Below are 16,580 nucleotides of genomic sequence, written 5' to 3'. Positions count from 1 at the left end.
TGTCTATAATTTTTAATTTAAATTTAATTTCTTTGATAAAGGACAGTTTCCCTGATAGCAGAAAGAAGACGGTTACCAGGATGAGAAGAAAGATTTGGAAAGGGTTGGGGTGGGGATCAGGAGAGTACCAAGAAGCATTAGAAAACTCTTGTGATTCATAACTTTTGAGTTTAAAGTTTCAATCAGACTGTCCCAATCTTAAGGCTTCTGCCCTCGCTCATCCCAAAGGGCACTGTGCTTGATATCACAGGACATAAAGGGGCTCTGAGAAAATCATCCATATGATCAGACACAGAAAAGATAAACAGTAGGTTAAACCAAATTTGGCTTGAGGATGCCTCCATACTTGAGTTATTACATAAGGCCTTGCAACTTAGTTTAGTAGGTAAACTAAGTGAAAGCCTAACTTAGGGTGTATGCTATGTAACAAATAGCTGAGTCTTAGCCAATCACAGCAGCAGAGATGCAGTCAATCATAGGCAGCGAAGTAATGTAACCAAGCCAGCGGTCTCTGTACCTCACTTCTCTTTTCTGTACATGCAACACTGCCAGGATGTATTTCAGGCAGGTCACTGAATGTGTTCTGGTTTTCAGGCTGCCCAATTTACGGATTTTTCTTTGCTCATTCAAACTCTGTTAGATTTAATTTGTATCAAGTTTTTATTTAATAGCAGCCAGCAGCAAAACTGTAATATCATTGAATCCTTGAGTCTCACGTTTTAGAGACTGATTTCTCTGGAGTGCACGCAACCCTGGTTAGGCAACTGTTTTTAAAGCACAGCCCTCTCTGGACAGGGAGACACAGAAAGTCATTGCTGGCCATCAAAACCTTAGTGTGAATGTGTTTCTCCTACTCTTTTGTGTAGAGGCAGCGACACTGCTCCCTGTTGCCACACCTGCATTCCTTCTATTTCTCCCTGGATTCTTCCACCAACTCCTACTCCTGTCAAAATAGGAAAGACTTTCACATCATTCCAAAAATGTCTATACTATGCTCAAAACCAGTCAGGAAATTCTAGCTTACAAAAAGTAGGAAAAACAAGGTGTAACAGTGCCTTGCACATGATCGCAGAGTTTTGTAGACTATACTGTTTATCATGTGACGTTCCCAAACCATGCTCTCATTAGAATCCTGCAAGAGGATGGAGCCAACAGATGGGTATGTTGCTTTTGAAGGCAGTGGGAGGGAAGGCAGAGGGAAGGGTTTAAGGAATAGCTCTGCCAGATGCAAGCAGAAGACACGGATGTGTTGCACATTCCTTCACACAGACATTCAGGGAGTGTCTCAGTAGAAGGATCTCTCTCACATGGGTCAAAGTCTCTGGTAAGGTAGAAGGTAAATGATAAGTAGGATGGTTTTTAAATGTGCCTCCAAAATCCACTGACACTCCTATTTAGCCTATTGAGAAGTGGGATCTATGTCAATTCCCCTGAATTTGGGCTCCATGACTATTTGACCAATAGAATATGTGAATAACACAGTTCCAGTTTCTGGACCCATCCTTAAGAAACTGAGAGCATTCACTCCCTGACTCTTGGGATGCCTGCTCTTGAAATCCAGCCACCATACCATGAGGAAGCTCAAGTAGCCCAAAGAGGGGCCCATGTGGAGAGGAACCGACAGCCAGAACCAACTTGCTGGCCATCTTGCCAGCAAGCCATGTTGGAAGTAGATCTTCTGCCTCAGTCAAGCTGCTGATACCATGTTAAGCAAAGACAAGCTGTTTCACCAAGCCCTACCAAAGCTGCAGATTCCTGAGCAAAATAAGCTACCATTGTTGTTTTAAGCCTCTAAGTTTTGGAGTGGTTCATTTACACCGTAAGCAACTTATACACTAAGTCTGCTCAAAATGACCATGGCCTGCCACCTTCTTGGCACCTGCTGAAGTTGGCCTGCTTTTATGGTTCCTGTTTCAGCCATTCACCCTTTGAAGGACATTTGAGTTGTTTTCAGCACTGGCTGATTATGTATAAAGTGGCTATAAACATTTACATAGAGGTTTTTATGTGGACGTAAGTTTTCATTTCTCTAGGGTAAATACCTGAGTGGGGTTGTTGGGTTATATGGTAAGTGCAGGGGCCCTGTTAATGAAAAATGTTTCTCTTTACACATGCAGGATGGCCAGATGCTGCAGCAAGTGAGACTCCTCAAAGACCAGCGGACTAGCCCCTGCTCAACTGGAGTATCAGCTCACTAGGTGGAATCACGCCCAGAGGATCTATTCACTGACTATCTCTCCTGTTGTTTGTTTTTGTAAAGAACACATGCTAAAAGTCACCTGTGTCTAGTGAGACTCCCCCAGTTCTTCACCTACGCTCCAACCTTCCCACAGCTCCACCCTTCCAAATTGCTATGCTTGCCTCACATTGACACCTGATGTCAATCAGGTTACCTGTTTTATGTGTGAGTTCATTGTTGGATCAGCTTTGACTGACAGCTCTCCAGGCATTTGTTTCTCTTTTCATGTTTTTGTCTTCTCAGCAGACATCCCTGCAACTATGTGTATGGGTCTCCCAAGTATGAAAGTACCAAGAAAAACTTTCCAAGAAGTCTTCAAAGGTAGAGGAAATGGGGGAGGTTTTTCCCCATTCCTATGAAACAGTGGGGAAATAGTCAAAATATACATACAATTATCTAGCAGAAATTGGTAAGGGTAATTAGGAAATAGATGCTTTCTAGAGAGGAAAATAAGGTAATTGGAAGAAGGTTCCAAGACCTGAACTGCAAGAAGAGGATGGGTAGACATTGCAAATGATCTGGAAGCAAAGATCCCTTAAATGTGATGTTCTGGAAAACTTTCTGGCTGAATCAAACCTAAACTGGGATGTCTCTTTGGTACAAGGTGGACAGGCTTCCTACAGGAGCTATCAGTTCCATGAGGGAGGAAACTTATGTTCCAAATTCATTAATCCATCCATTCATTCAACACACATTTATTAAGGTCTGCTTTGAGTCAGGCACTTGGTTAGGAAACAGAAAAACTGGGAGGGCCAGACCCTGCCCTCAGGGAGATCACAGAGACAATGAGGAGATACCCATGGTGTGGTGTGGCTGACTATTCTGGAAGTCTGGACAGAATGCGGGAGCATTCAGAGCAAATCACTGTTATAAAAAAACACAGAGATGGGTGTGGCAGTGTGCACCTGTCATCCCAGCTACTTGGGAGGCTGAGGTGAGAGGATCATTTGAACCCAGGATTGCAAGGCTGCAGTGAACTATGATCGCACCACCGCACTGCAGTCTGAGTGATAGAGCAAGACTTGTCTATAACAAAACACACACACAGACACACACACAAACATAGCACATTGCCAAATACTTGGCTCTAGAAGAAGCTGACCAACAATCAGGCACAATGTGCTGTGTCATTTAAAATGCTGAAATATTTAAAGTATTATTTTAAAAATATTCTAATTTGTTTCTGAAATGCTTCTCAAGATGCCCATAAAAACACTGGAAAACCACTTCAAAAGGATCACCTTCTTAAAAGATGATTTTTCAGCTGCAGTGTAGAAAAGCCTTAGTTTAAAAGTTCATTTTTACTATCAACTAGCATGCACACATTTAAATAATGGGGGCAATAAATGTAGTTATATTTTCAAATACAAATTAGTTTCATTAAGAGTAAGCCCTCATTTGCCACACTTGCTGCTAATCTGAGGCAGCCTGTAAAGCTAATTTTAACAAATGTCAACAGCTCGTGACAAGCAACCAGAGATGGGGCAATTACATGCAATGATGCTGGATCATCTGGCAAACCCATTTTTTATTTCTACACTCAAATTTTGTATTTGAAGACTCAAGCATGTTTATTACTTCATTCAGTCATCCAAAGTAAGAACTGATGATCCAAATAAAGAAGTCTTTACGTGATAACGCCGTCTCTCTAGATCCAGAAATATAAATTAAACTTAAAAATCCAGTCGAGTATTCAGATGGTGTCAGATTTTGCTGTCCTGCAACAGAGTCTAAGAAACTCTAGGATAACTAAAATGTATCCATTCAAAGTGTTCCTGATCCAATGCCACGTGTAAAGAACAATCTAGATCAAACCATATTAATGTATGGTACCACTCTTTTCAAGTGCCTGTGTATTTGTTTACAAAATCCGTATTTTTAAAAAACTAGCAGGACATAAGCCACATGTGAGCAGAACTTTTTTTCTGGGTGATGACACTATGGGCTACATTTTCTTTTTCTTTTCCTTTTTTTTTTTTTGAGACGGAGTTTCGCTCTTGTTACCCAGGCTGGAGTGCAATGTCACGATCTCGGCTCACCACAACCTCCGCCTCCTGGGTTCAAGCAATTCTCCTGCCTCAGCCTCCTGAGTAGCTGGGACTACAGGCGCGCACCACCATGCCCAGCTAATTTTTGTATTTTCAGTAGAGACGGGGTTTCACCATGTTGACCAGGATGGTCTCAATCTCTTGACCTCGTGATCCACCCGCCTCGGCCTCCCAAAGGGCTGGGATTATAGGCTTGAGCCACTGTGCCTGGCCTATGGGCTATATTTTCAAGTTTTCTTGGTTGAGCCTGCATTATTGTTGTGGTTGAAACAATAAGGGGCACCTTGGGAGGCCGAGGCAGGTGAATCACTTGAGCCCAGGAGTTCAAGACTAGCCTGGGCAATAGAGCAATACTCCGTCTCTACAAAAAAAATTTAAAAAGAAGTTAGCCAGGCATGGTGGCATGTGCCTGGGGTCCCAGCTACTCAGGAAGCTGAAGCAGGAGCATCACTTGAGTCCAGGAGATTGAGGCTGCAGTGCGCTGTGATCTCGCCACTGCACGCTACTGCCCAGCCTGGGCAACGGAGTGAGACCTTGTCTCAAAAAAAAAAAAAGAAAAGAAAAGGAAAAAAAAGAAAACAATAAGGAAATCACAGCCAGCCTCCAGGATGGTCCTCCATGACCCTCCTGGTATTCACACCCTTGTTTGGTCCCCTCCTACACTGAATAGGACTGACCTGTGTAACCAGTAGGATATGGTGGAAATGAGTGTGATTTCCCAGGCTAGGTTATAGGAAATGTCGTGGGTTCTACATCACTCTCCCAGACCTCTCGTTCTGGGGGCAGCCAGCTGCCATGTTGTGAGGCTCTATCAGCCAGATGGAGAAGTTCCCTCTGCAGGGCAATGAGGCCTCCTGCCAACAGCCAGCACTAACTCGACACCCATGTGGAAGTGGGTCCTACAGCCTTCAGCCCAGCCGACATCCTCATGGCGACCTCATGAGAGACCCTAAGTCAGAACCACTCAGTTAAGCCACTTCTGGATTCCACTCCTGGAAACCATGCAAGAGAACGTTTGCTGTTTTAAGCCTCCAGGTTTTAGGACAATTTGCCACCCATCAATAGATAATTAATCCAGGCGGTTCATGTTAAACGTCTTGCTCCTATATGAGAAGCGGCATTGTGGAGTGGTTGAGAGCTGACTCCTCAGCTGCCAAGTTTTGGAGTAATTTGTTACACAATAAAAGACACCTAATAGGAGTGGTGTCTGCATTATAAAAAGAAAACACTTGCCTACCCCCACTCCTCCAACCCCTACAACTTACCACCATCTCAGTCCGTCTCAGCAGGGGTCTGAACCCATCTCTGCTCTGCTGCTCTCCAGCCACCCTTCTCTAAAAATAGCTCCCGCTACTCAGAACCTGCTACTCAACATGTGGACCTCAGACCAGCAGCAGCATCGGGGATCTTGTTAAAAATGCAGAATCCCAGGCCTCATCCCAGACCTGCTGAATTAGAATCTGTATTTGAGCAGTTTAAGTGATTCCTTAAAGTTTGACTCACAGTAAAGTTTGAGAAACGCCGGACTGTCACAGTGGCTCTGAATCTTGACTGTACTTTGGAACCAATTGGAAAGCTGTTAAAAGCCCTGATGCTCAGGCACTTAGGGGTGGGGTCACAGAACCATTACTTTTTAAACCCCCAAGTGATGCTAACACGCAGCCAGGGTTGAGCATCAGTGCTCTTGGGTCAAACCCCATCTTTTCCCACTCCTAACTCTCTCCAATCTCCTAATAGCCAGGACCCAGTGGGTCCCAGGATCCTCCTACAGCCTCACATCTGGGACTGAGAACCACAGTTCAGGGCTCATCCATGCTGTTCTGCTTAGTTCCACGTCCCTCAATCTCTTGAATCTCTTTCTACCTCAGACGCCCCTTCCCAGTCTCCTCTGCCATCCTCCCAGGCAAGCACAGGCACCTCCTACATTTCCGTCCTCCTCCGTCCTCTTGCCTCACTTTTCCAAAATTATTTTAATTATAAACCACTTCAAACATATGGAAAAGTACAGAACATGAGATGTCTATGGATCCACCACCTGGATTTAACAAGTGCTTACATTTTTACCTTCTTTGCTTCAGATCTTTAATTTTTGCATAAACAGACTTCTTGGGACACAGCCCTCACACCGTTCCCTTTCTCCCTATCTTCCTATCCCTGCGTGCACTCTTTCACAATCTATATATAACACCCAGAACAACATATGGCAGAGATTCTGAGGATTTCTCAGCTCATAGCACGCTTAGTTTCTCTGTACATTTTTTAATGGCACACCCTAGACTTAAAAAAAATACCCAAGACTTCCTTCCATTAAGTAGTTAGGTTCAAACAATACTTATTCACAGCCTAATAACAGCAGCCTTTCAAAAAAAATAGCACACGCAAATTGAAAGAAGAAATATTTTTCTTTCATTCTTAACCACGATTACCTACTAATGGGATGTATGCATCTGTTGGACACTGTGCAACTTCTCAAAACTCAGAACCACACTGAATAATACCACCATCCTAATTTCCAGATCCACACTGATTTTCTTAGCAACGACCCAAAATGTAGCTTGTAAAGATATGACATCATCAAGAGTAATATGGTAGCGTCAGATGTTGATATTGTGAAATGCCTCAAGCGAGTACTTAGCGTGGTATCTGACAGATGTTAAGAAATGCTGCATCTTCCTCAAAAATGTAAACTATCCCTTGGCCACCCTGTAAATTTGCTGCAGTGCCTTGGGGTATCTCAGCACAGAATTTGGGAACCACCAATACATAGCATTATGTGTGTTCAAAAATGTTACTTACATGCTGTTGTCTTCCCCTTAGCACCCACACTCCCTCTCTTGCCCTAACTTAAGCTGCTCCAGGCAAGAGCTCCCCAGTCTCCTTCCCAGCCTGTCTGTCTTCTCTCCAGCTCCAGGCAGACATCTCCAAGGAATTGTCTCAACATCTCCACCCGGAACTCTCTCTCTTTACCTGAGACTTTCTCAGCACTTCTGGAAGAATATGCCCCAGAGAATACAGCCCATTGCCTGACAAGCCGGCTCTTCCTCCTGCATTTCTTGTCTCTGGGTAGTACCACTGCCCTCCTAACATCCAGGCCCCAAACCCCAGCATCGGCCCGCTGCCACCGCCATCCTCACCCTGACACTGGCCCACCCAGAGCTGGTGGATGCTATCCATTCCCCTACTTTCTTCTCCAAACCAATCTCCCATCTCAACAGCAACCAATGCTTTCCTGGAATCTGGCTCCCCCCATCCATCTAATTCCTGTCTCCAGCTTTTCACACATTAACCATTTTACGCCACACGAGTGGCTCAAAGAGCATAATCACATCCGCTGTGCAGCCTGGAGTCCTCAGCCTCGTCCACCCTCCCTCCATTCCAGTCCTACCTCCCATTGTTTCCCTTCACAGTTGACCCCAGGGTCAGGTCGGGCTAAGCTGCCGCAGTCTTTTGTACACACCCAGAACTCTCCAGCACCGCCCTTCCTCCAGCGGACCTCCACCTGACATTCCTTTCCTGTCCCTCTCATCCTCTGTATTAGGCAAGGTTCTCCAGAGAAACAGAACCAGTCAGGTGTGTGTGTGTGTGTGTGTGTGTGTGTGTGTGTGTGTGTGTGTGTGTCCGCGCGAGCCCAGATAGAGAGAGACAAAGAGAGATACTTATTATAAGAATTGGCTCATGAAACTTGGGGGCTGACAAGTTTAAAATCTTCAGGGAAGGCCAGAAGTCTGGAAACCCAGAGAATAGTTGATGTTGCGATCTTGAATCCAAAGGCCATCTGGAGATAGAACTCCTTCTTCCTTGTGGATCTCAGTATTTTTTCTTAAGACTTTCAACTGAATGGATGATGCCTACCCACATGATGGGGGGTAATCTGCTTTACTCCAAGTCTTCTGATTTCAAAGTTCATCATGCCTAAAAAATAACTCACAGCAACACCTAGACTGGTATTTGGCCAAAAACTAGGCACCATAGCCTAAGAAAAACTGACATAAAATTAACCATCACACTCCTTCAAGGCTGAGCTCTAACAGGATTGCCACTCTAGACCATTGATTCATCCAATAAATGAGTAACGAGCACTTACTATAGGCAACTCCCTGTTCTAAATGCTAGCAATACCAAAGTAAAACAAAAGAGATGCACACAGTGAAAGAACAAGCCTGCCTTCGTGGACCTTACCTTCAGAAGCCGAGAAACAGACAACAAACAAATAAAAACAATACATGAAATTCCATTTTCAATGTATGCCACTAGAAAAAAAATGCAGCGGGGAGAGGTAGCAATCACAGGAGGAGGTACAATGTTTTAAATACGGGGGTCGGGAAAGGCCACACCCAGAAGGTGGTATTTAAGCAAAATCATGAAGAAGGTCACAGAGAGAGCCAGGGGATAAAGGGGAGGGTGGACCAGGCAAGGCAGCAGCAGATGCAGACAAGCTGGGGTGTGAGGCCCCCGGGGAGGTCAACCAGACCTCAGGGTGAAGTCAGACAGGGCTGGGGAGGCAGAGCACAGGTCTGGCCGGGCCATGAGGACTTCAGCTCTACCGTGACTGAGCTGGGAGCCTCTAGAAGGTTTCGAGCTAAGACATCAATTACTCTGGCCACGACTGGCCATGAGCGCGGGGAGCCTGAATGACGGTGGGTAGAGGTGTGAGCAGTGGTCACGTTCTGAGTATGTTTTGAAGGTGGAAAATGCGATTGGCTGATCTGGAAAAAAGAGGATGAGCAAAAGAGGGCATCCAAGACACCTCTAGAGCTGGTCACCGGCGCCTGCAAGGCTGGAGTGGCCCTCTTCTGAGATGGGGAGAGGAAACCAGGACTTAGCCATGTTAACTCCATCCACGCAGAGGTGTGCGGTGGGCAGCGGGATGTACCATTCTGAGTTTAGGGGAGAGCTCCAGAGCTTGTGGTAATGCCTCATCTCCCCACATGACAGCAAATTTCTGGAAGGCAGCAAGCACGTCTTCTTCATCCCCACCAGCAGCTATTCCAATGCCCTGCCCCTAACAGATGCATGATAAATATCTACTTAGCAGCATCTTTTGGGAATCGGAAAGACACTTGTACAGGATGGAAAAGTACATTTGGAATATTCCATCTGTGGCTCTCAAATTCCCTTTCTTAACAGTACAGCACAGGGGTTGGTTATACAGGCTCTGGAACCAGGCTGTTGAGGTTCAAATCCTGGTGCCCCCATTTCCTAGCTGTGTGACCTCAAGGAAGCCATTTAACCTCAGTTTTCTCACCTGTGAAATGGGTACAACTGTAACATCTACTTCTAGGGTGAGGACTAAATAAGGTAGGGGGAGTTAATATTTAACAGGGCTCAGAAGAGCTCAGACACATAGAAACAGCAGTATAAACGTTAACCATTTAGTACTCTATAGGATTACTTGTTGCCCATTATAAAGATGTCTTTGGACCCGCTCTGGCCTGTAGTCATGATTATACCACACTGAAAAGGGCACTTATAAGGTATCATAAGACACTGGAAAGTCTCAGAAGACCTCTCTAAATTAAAGAAGTATTTAAATAAACAACCTGATTTCTTGTAATCTATATTTCCAAAATTTGCTAATACATGATATGAGCAGGTTCCAGTAACCAGAGTCTATGATGAACCAAATCTCTTCTTACTCAATTTTCTGAGTAAGATCTATTACAACACTTCCCCTAAACCTTAGAAACTTGAGTTCTATTCCATAAAACTTACAGGATTCCCCAGGACAAAGGGTAAAAGGTAAAGTAGGGAGTTTAAACACACACACACACACACACACACACGTACACACACATACACAAACATACACATACAAACACATGCACACGAATAAAAGCTGATAGGCCCCCAGAAAGAATAAATTCTAAACCTCAAGGAGGTCTGCCTATGGAACAAGATAGGACATTTCAAGTGTAAATGCCAGAGAAAGTTGTCAGTGAGGTGCAGCTGGCTTCCTGGTTGAAGAAGTGTGGAAACCTCCAATATGGGATCATAAAATAGCATCAGAGTTTGTCGGCATCAAACAGCTAAGCCAAGCATAGCTTATGTTGATTTCCCACTTCTGGCTGGACCTGCTGCTTGGGAACACCTGAGGAGTGGCTTCCTCTCTGCTGTGAGGCTGATTCTGGAGTACTGTACACCACAGCAGAGGCGACAGCCACAGTACCAGCCCTCCAGTGTCCTGTGTAACCGGGACACCAAAGCCGCCAGCCTTCTCCATCACTCCCTGCACTCCGGAGGCAGGTCAAATCCAGGAAAACCCCAAACAAAGCTTTCAAGTACCCCAAATGGTGTCTCCTCCATCTCAGTCCTGGCGGGTAGCCATCACTGCAGAATGTGACCTGATTTTCCAGCTCTTTGGTTCTGGCCCACTGAGAGTGATTTTTCCTCCTGAATTCAGCCCAGGTGGGGAGTAAGTCACACAATTGCATATTTAAAAGCTGAACTGAATTCTTATTTGGAGAGCAGGGAATTAGCAGGGTTCAAGCAGTGGTTATCGCTTGTCTGCTGTACAATCTTTTATGAGAAAGTATCTTGATAAAATATGCATTGCTAATAATGAAAGCCCCTTTGGGGCCCAGGAGAAAAGGGAGACTCAAATGTATGTCAAAACTGAATGTGAATGGGAGGAGAGATCACAGGCACACACACACACACCTTTTAAAGGTAAACATAAAAGCAACATTTGGCTAAATTTATCCCTTTGTCAGTGAAAAATAGCATAAGCGCTAGCAAAGCATGTTACCAATTCTTAAACCAAAGGGTAAAAAAGAAACACTTACCATAGAGCAGAACTATCAAACAGAACTCTCAGCAATGATGAAAATACCATCTGTGCCAACCAATTCAGTAGCCACCAACCACATGTGGCTCTGGGTCACTTGAAATGTGGTGAGTGAGACTGATTTTTAAATTTTCTTTTATCTTAATTCATTACATTTAAACGTAAATGTAAATAGCCACATGTAACTAGTGGCTACTAGCTCGGCTCCAGACACTCAAACCCAACAGTTGGCAATGTCCTTCTGTTCCTTCAATAAAATTGTAATCCTAATCGACCAATAATATTTTAAATTATCATCAAAATTAGTATAAGACCCTGGCTGTGCCAAACTCAGTAAGCTCAAGACAAAATGAAAACAAACAAATTAACAAACTAAAAAAATCTAAAGAAAATGATTCCAGTGTATCATTTCCTGGAACTTTGTTCTGATTATCTAGTTTACATTTCTATTTATACCATGGCTTTGTGTATTTGGAAATCCATGATGTAGACAGATTTTGCCTTCAACACACCAGAATGTTACAGTCTCTTCCCTTAAGGTCTTAGAAAAATAAAAACATGCACTTAGGGAAAGTTAACCTCACAAGCGTCAGTTTCCTCAAGGCCGAAGTGAAGACTACCTAAGTACTCGCCTCTCATAAGAATTAAATTCAGATAATGTGTGCAAAGTGATTTGGCCTCTCAATGAGAAACATGGCCTGTTAACACCCCTCTTGTTGTCCTGGCTGAGAAAATGGGCCTGTGCCCCTCAGGTCCTCTAATACCTTAGTTCCTGTCTGTGGTGCCAACAGCCAAACCTTGCCTTGACTGGCCCAGGAAGCGGGAAGTGAACCTATCTGTCTGAGTGGGACTCCAGGATGAATTTTTGGCATCTCATCAAGGTGTCCCAGGGCTGATCGGCAGGTGGTAGCTATAATTCTTAGTATTTTATTAACAATATTAAAATCTGTAATAAAGAGAACAGTGTTAATACAATGAAAGTTTACAATGAGCAGAATTTTCCTAGGCCCAAACCCTTTGAATGTGTTTTCCAAGCCATTGTAAAGTGCCCTCTAGTAAAATACATCTTGGGGCGCTGACATCTTGACACCCACTGCCAACCTCCGGAGAGGATCACAAGTCACCAAATCACTCAGTCAATGTTTACTGCGCCCCTACCCTGTGTCAGGCACTGCATTAGGCTTTTAAAGAGGGAAACAGTCCCCAAACACAGGGCAATGTCTTAAGACTCTGAGCTGTCTGCCATCTGACCCCTGCAAAGTTTGGTCAGCCCTGGGACACCTTGATGAGATGCCAAAAATTCATCCTGGAGTCCCACTCAGACAGATAGGTTCACTTCCCGCTTCCTGGGCCAGTCAAGGCAAGGTTTGGCTGTTGGCACCACAGACAGGAACTAAGGTATTAGAGGACCTGAGGGGCACAGGCCCATTTTCTCAGCCAGGACAATAAAAGGGATGTTGACAGGCCATGTTTCTCATTGAGAGGCCAAATCACTTTCACAAGAGAGTCATTCACTGAGTCTTCACAAAGCCAAATCTGACCTGCCCCACAAAACAAACACAACCCCTTTCAATAGCTGGCCGTCCAAGCCAGTGAAGTCCAAGGGGAATCTCCAGCAAGTTAATATCAACCATACCAACAGACCAGAAATCCCCCGGGAGTTTCCAGGCAGAAGCTTAGTCAAATTCTGTGGGGCTTGGGGTTATTTTTCTTTTTATAGAAAGCACTCAATCAATCTTCTTTCACAACCAAGGGTACATTCCCCTATGGAATTTCCTTCTCTGAAGATATCTAAAAATAAAATATTCATCTGATCGCCTGCAATAATTTCAGTTTAAACCTATTTCCAGGCAGAGTCAGGGACTTCCTATGGCCCGTCCACCTATAAAAACAGCATGCTCCCCACTGCCTCAGGTTCCCTCTGGCCCCAGAAGAACGCTAGTCAAAGCATGCTCTTGACAAAGATAGGAGACAGGGTTGCAGTATCTAAAATCTCATAGTTGGTATTCTTTGCTGGTGAGAGTGTAAAATGGCATAACCATGTTGAGAAAAGGTCTGGCAGTTTCTTATCAGGTTTCCATAAACCTCCTCTATGACCTAGCAATTCATTACTAGGTGTTTACCCATGAGAAATGAGAACACATGTCCCTAGGCAGACTTGAACACAAATGTTCACAGCAGCTTTGTTCACAATAACCAAAGAAAGAAAGAAAGAAACGTGAATAATCCCTGTGTGAATTACACAGGGATTATACAAAACGTGAATATACAAACTGTGGAGTAGACATACTCCGGAACATAAGTCGGCAATAAAAAAAGATCAAATCACGGATACGACACGAGTGAATCTAAAAACACGGCGAGCTTTACACAATATTGTAGAATTCCATTTATATGAAGCTCAAGAACAAGCCAGACTCACCTATGATGAGATACAGGGCAGTGGCTGCCACTGAGAGGGTGAGGGCAGAGAATGAGAATGAGGATGAAGGCACTTGCTGGGGTGACAATAACATTCTGTGTCTTGAGAGGGACTAGGGTTACACAGGTGCACGCATCTGTCAAAACATTATGCAAATGGTACTCTCCAGATTTGCGCATTTCACTATATGTATATAAATTTTACCTTAAGGAAGCCATGAACACATTTTGAAGTCTAAATATAAAATGTGTACTGAAATGTTTAGGAATGACCTGTACCAACATCTGTAATTTACTTTAAAATCATAAAATCATCAGCTGGATGTTTTATGAATGGATACGGGGATGGATGAATGGGGGAGGTGTGTAGTTAAGCAAATATGGCAAAATGTGAATTAGATTCTAGGCGTGGATATTTAGGTGGTCACCGTTCTTGCAAATTTTCCATATTTTAAAAAATGGGATGGGGATAGAGTCACAGTGTCCACTCCTTAGTCCACCAAGTTAGATATTTAGCAAAGCACCCATGCCCCACCAAGCCACGGGACAACACAGTTTCCACTCTACTGAAAAGTGAAGACTGGAAGAACACAAGTAGCTTTATGGGAACTCACATCACTCATGCCAAAGATTTTCTGCTTGTTTCCCTACAGACAAAGCAATCATTTGAATGTAAGCCAAAAATTCCTGCTCAAGAGGAAGAAAAAGAACTCACTGACTTGTATTCCCAATTTATTATCTTTCAATTCCTGTACCAAATCTACTAGCTAACTGCACAGCACTCCACTTCCATTTGCCCCATGCCCATACAGCCAAAAAGCAAACAAAGAAAAACCAACCTAGTGACTTGATACACAAATGCAGCCAGAGGATGACGTCCCAGCTCTGGGGCTTTGAATTTCTCCGGAGGACCAGAAACCCCACTGAAGGCAAAAGAGGATGCAGAGCTCAGTCTGAGGTTAAAGTGATTTCACCGAGGTTAGCGCACACACACCAAGAGCCCCAAACAGGCTGCTTCGTAACCCCTCTATGGGGTTTGGTGGCATCTGGGGTCACTTGAACTTCGTTGGAATTCAGCTGTTCAGAGGTACAAATTAGGAATCCCGGCAGCCGGGGAGAAGGGGGGAACACAGTGGCCCTTCCCACAGGCCCATAGGTCGCTCACATTACAGCCAGCTTCCTTCCTGGCAAGGCCTTACTTATCCTGAGATGACACACGATGGCAGGGGTTGGAAGATGCCTAGTCTGAGCGCCCAGCCCCTGAAACAGCTGTACCGACTACAAGGGAGCTGTTGCTGGAAACTGGGGTGGCCACTCAGAGACTGCGCCAGACTTTTTTTAAAGAATACTTTTTTGTTTTTAAGCCCCTAAAGAAACTCACTGACACCACCCAGCGTCCCGAGGGATCACACACAACCACACAGGGCAGCTGAGGGCAAGCACAGAGGCATCGAGCGACAGCAGGGAGCGCGCCTGGGTCTACAACCTTGGCCTCCACGAGGTTCTTGCTGCCAAAGGCAGCGACACCCGAGGTGAAGGGCACCAGCCCCGGCCTAGGATCCGGGTGCACGTGCCTGACAACGGGGCTTCCTGAAATACAAAACCACCTCCTCCTCGCTCAGACCCACAGCCATGCTGGCGTCCCCTGAGTCTAGAGAAGTGGGTTAAGACAAGGGGAAAAAAAAATCCCTTACAGAAGAGGAGCTCCCCGTTTTCAGTGCTGAGGACTCTCCGCGCCCTGCGTCCTTGTGCCTCTGGTGGCTCGGGCGCTTTCTCCGAGCGCGCGGCTTGTCTGCTCCTACCCGTCCAGCACTTCTGTCCCCAGAGCAAACCCACCTCCCAGGGCACACGCCGAGGGGCAGCCAGGCACCGCCTCCACTCTGCCCCACCCCAGCCGGGCTCACCCCTGAAACCTGGACTCTGAGATGAGATCCCACCTGTTCTTTTCCGAGGACCCCTGCGGCAGTGTGTCTTGGACCCACCTGTAGCCTCCAAGCTCCCCCACCTCCGTGTCCTTCCTAAGCGCTTCTGAGCCTGCAGAGCCCAAGCCCCCCTACAGGCTGCTCCGGAGTGCCTCTCCTTATATCAATCCAGGAATGACTCCCCCACCCCCTACAAAAAAAAGTTGGCCCAAGATCCAGGCGTCCCACCGATCAGCCCAGGTCTCCATCCGACCCGGGCCAGGGAGCTGCTCTGGCAGCCCGGAGCCCCGGCACAGAGCAACCTGCAGGGAGGCGCCACGCGTGGTTCCCACTACCCTCCAGGGACCCGGTCCATGGGGGCAAACGGAGGGGCCTGCGCCGGTCGACACCCCAGGCCCTGTCGCGCCCCCACCTACCGTATGGGACCAAAGGAGGAGAAGGCACCGGCGCGGGCGCGGGCTCCCAGAGACAGCGTGATCCGTCCCGGGAGGAAAGTTTGTGCCATACAGAGGAGGCAGCAGGGGGAGGACGTGGGCGCCGGTGGGTGGAGGGCGGTGGCGCCGCGTGCTCGTGTGTCTGTCCCTCTGGCGATCGGTGCGTCTGTCCCTCCCCGGAGACCGCGGCCGCCGCGCTCTCGCTCTCTGCGCCCTGCGCCCAGCGCGCTCCGGCTCCAGCCCCGACGCGCCCCCGCCGCTGCCGCCGCGCGTCCGCCGGCTACACTTCCTCTTCCTCTGAACTCATGTGCAAAATATGCTGCGCTGCATCTTCAGGGAAAGCCGCGCGGCCCCTGACAGCAGCCGCTGGAGGGTGGACCCGCCCAGCTCTCCCTGCGCCCCCTCGGAGTTCCGCGCGGTCACTCTTCCACGGGGCCGAGCTGCGAGCGGCCCTGGCAGCCGTAGGACCCAGGGGTCAGAGGCTCAGGGATCCTCCCTCCCAGCCCCTCCCAGTCAAGGTTGTGTGCTGCTGTCAGGAGAGAGCGTGGGAGACTAGGGTCCCTCAAGATTTGAGCCGGGATGCTGGAAGGGCGACTGCCATCAAGGTGCTGATGGCTGGGGGTGGGGTTGGGGCAGACTTGGGAGAGGACCATTTCTCGACCCCATTCTACAGGTGGGAGCGTCCCCAGACATCTCAGGTGCTGCCAGAATCACTTCTTGGGAGTTAGTGCT

General features: G+C 46.5%; 1 protein-coding gene across 5 annotated transcripts in view; it reads right to left on the bottom strand.

Moving 5' to 3' along the window:
- RFTN1 (raftlin, lipid raft linker 1) overlaps positions 1-16,089 on the bottom strand; it is a 221,649-nt gene extending 205,560 nt beyond the window's left edge. The window contains exon 1 of one of the 5 annotated variants that reach the window (XM_012466741.2): positions 15,831-16,089. The gene's annotated coding sequence lies outside the window, so the exon portion shown is untranslated. Of the gene's footprint in view, positions 1-14,331; positions 14,518-15,474; positions 15,533-15,830 lie in introns of those variants that run through there. The other 4 variants (XM_012466742.2, XM_012466743.2, XM_064378662.1 and 1 more) reach the window with 4 other exon arrangements.
- Positions 16,090-16,580: the final 491 nt, after the last annotated feature.

The sequence above is a fragment of the Aotus nancymaae genome, unplaced genomic scaffold (assembly GCF_030222135.1).
Source record: "Aotus nancymaae isolate 86718 unplaced genomic scaffold, 86718_ANA_hifiasm-v0.15.2.pri h1tg000019l, whole genome shotgun sequence".
NCBI lineage: Eukaryota > Metazoa > Chordata > Mammalia > Primates > Aotidae > Aotus > Aotus nancymaae.
The sequence above is the reverse complement of the archived record's forward strand: the minus strand, read 5'-3'. Positions and strand labels throughout refer to the sequence as shown.